The sequence below is a fragment of the Arachis hypogaea genome, chromosome 13 (genome assembly GCF_003086295.3).
Source record: "Arachis hypogaea cultivar Tifrunner chromosome 13, arahy.Tifrunner.gnm2.J5K5, whole genome shotgun sequence".
Lineage (NCBI taxonomy): Eukaryota > Viridiplantae > Streptophyta > Magnoliopsida > Fabales > Fabaceae > Arachis > Arachis hypogaea.
The window spans coordinates 53,662,388-53,665,310 of record NC_092048.1 but is presented as its reverse complement, the minus strand read 5'-3'; positions in this window follow the sequence as shown (position 1 = coordinate 53,665,310).

The window sequence follows — 2,923 nt, the reverse complement described above, 5'->3', positions numbered from 1 at the left end:
TTTTAATCTTAAATTGTGAAATATAGATGAACTACGGGGTAAAAAACTTTTAGTCGAAATTGTCTAAGCATTTGAGAGATTTTGTAGTAGAAATTTCCATAAAACAAATAATAATTTAAATCAATTGTGTATGTATAAATGAACAAATAAAACCGTTTAACACGTGCATTTAATTACATGACGTCACATAGGTAAAAATAATTATTTTTTACATTGAACGCATAAGTGATTATCTAAAAAAACGAATGTAATTAAATAACTATGTAAAATAGTTTACACTTAGTGCATCAAAATTAAACTATATATATATAAAATTGTTTAGGATAAATAAATAAACAAACAAATATTTTTGTCCCTTAACTTTCTATTAAAGTTTTAGAATAAATAAATCTTTACTGAAATATCTCTAAACCTTTAATAAAACTAAAATTAGCTCCGATTACATTAATTGAATTCTTACTAATAAAATTTGAATTTGATAGTTCAATAAAGAAACATAAATAAATAAATGGACAACACTAAATAACTTTTGATCGTCGGTTGATTGTAGTTCCGTTTTCTACGCATTCTTGTTGCGAAACAGACTAAAGGAAAATAAATGATAAGAGATTAGATACCCAAGCCTCGAATAATAATAATAATAATAATAATATGGAATCACAGAATAGCAGCATAGTTCAGAACAGTGTGGGACTCAATAGTAGTAGCAAAAATTGTATTTTAATGTACAGTACCAACCACTGTATTTTTTATATGTATTATACAATTATTTTTAAAATATATTTTATATTTTAATATATATTCTATATAAATGTGATTTGATAATTAATTTTTTATGCACATATAATATATTTTCATAAATAAATTTTGAATATGTGCACACGTAAAAATTTAACTACTAATTTCTATCTCAATCAAAATTCACATCTTGGTAAATAAGAGTTAAACATGAAATTTACTGGATAGATTATTTTTAAGAATATTCTTTTTTATCTTTGACTATTTATCTAATCCAATAGATAAAAGATGTGTTTGGGTTAGTGTTCAAGTTAGACAACACACGTTCAATCTTTTTAAACTTCTCAACTTTTCGTTTGGTTATAAGACTATTTTTTTTCTCTAATTTCTATTTACCTTAAGCAATAAATTATAATTTTTGAGTTTAATAGAAAAATTTATTTTCTTTCTACTAACTTTGTCCTTCATTCACATATAAAAGATGAGACACAATAAACAACAATACAACATAACATCAAATATCATTTTTTCTCTAATAATATAATAAGACACTAGAAAGAAGAATAACAATACAGATAATACATATCTTTATTCTCTATTAACTCTCTAACCGAGAAGAAGTGAAGACTCTCACACTAAATTCATATTGATTTATGAATTTCACTTGAATTATACATCGTGCATGAGTCTCTATTTATAGATTTACAGATAAATAATTATAACTAATTTTAATATTTAAGATATTTAATTACTAAGATATTTTATGATCGATGGTGAAAAATATAAAATTCTACACATTTTTACATGTACGGACTTAGATTTAGTTGTGATATTTTAATCAATTTGATTATGTTCAAAATCTTTCTATTCAAACTAATAACTTGACCATGCATGTATCCCCTAACTTCTTGATTTTGTATTCATTTTCAAATTTATTTTTTTAAAATTTAATTTGTAAAACTTAATATAACTTCTATAATTTTCTAACAACTTAATTAATTTTTATATTTTTTATGAAATTTCTGTCCTTCAAACGATTAGTTATCTTCTTGAATAAATAACTTTATTATTCATGAATATTTCAGTAATTTCTAAAAATTTTATTGGTAATTAATAAGCATAGTTTTTTTTTTTTTTTGGACAGTGAATAATTTCTTACATAGTCAACTGCTCCCAAATTTTTGGTAAAAAAAATTCTATACGTGTTAGGCTTTTGGACCCTGAAATTGAAGTTTCATAAGCACAAACTAAAATAGGTATAGGTCCGCTATGACCGCTCACTTTGTTTCGTCTCTGTTGGATACTATCCCTTTCACCAAAATTACCGAAAATTGGAACCTCTTCCAAAAATGGAAATTAACACAAATGGACTGCTACTAAAATACTATAATTTAGGATTTATATCCTCTAAATTCTAAATTTTATTTTAAATTTTAAAAAATTAATTATAATTTTTTATTAGTTATTTTATAAGTTAGACAAAAAAAATATAAAAAAATATTTAAAAAAAATAGATTATATTCTTTTAAGTTAAAATCTAAAATTTAAAAAATTTAAATTTAATATTTAGAATTTTAGGTAGTGTTTGTTTTTTTTAGAATAAAAAAAAAAGAAAAAAAGGTAGTATTTGCTTCAGGATATTTAGATTAACTCCTAGGAGTAATCACTTGGAAATAATACGGAGTGGATCATCTCCAGTGGAAAAAAAATTGGATGATATACAGTGGAAGATCTCACCCTTCATTGCATTCTCTCTCTCATTTATTTCTGGTCCCATTTAAAGAATTGAAGGTGGGAGATTACACTGTATTCTCTCCAGTGACAAAAAAAATGGAGAGGATCCATTTCCGGATTCTTGTAGTTATTTTCCGTTTTGAAAAGTTAATTTTATTTATTAGTTATTTGCAGAAATTAAATTACAATGATTTAATGAAATTTTAGTTTTGCCATAAAAGTTGAGAAATGAGAATAAATTATGCACAACACATAGAAATAAAAACTATTGTATAAAAGTGTCAATACGTCCTTCTATATTCAATTTTTAATTAAAAAGTAATTAACTAATAATAATTAATAAGAATAAAATCTGTTAAAGGCATTTAACAATTACAAATATATTCCTATAAATATTTGTTATGACCAAACATGTTTCAAATTTTTTTTTTTTTGGGAATATCATAACAAT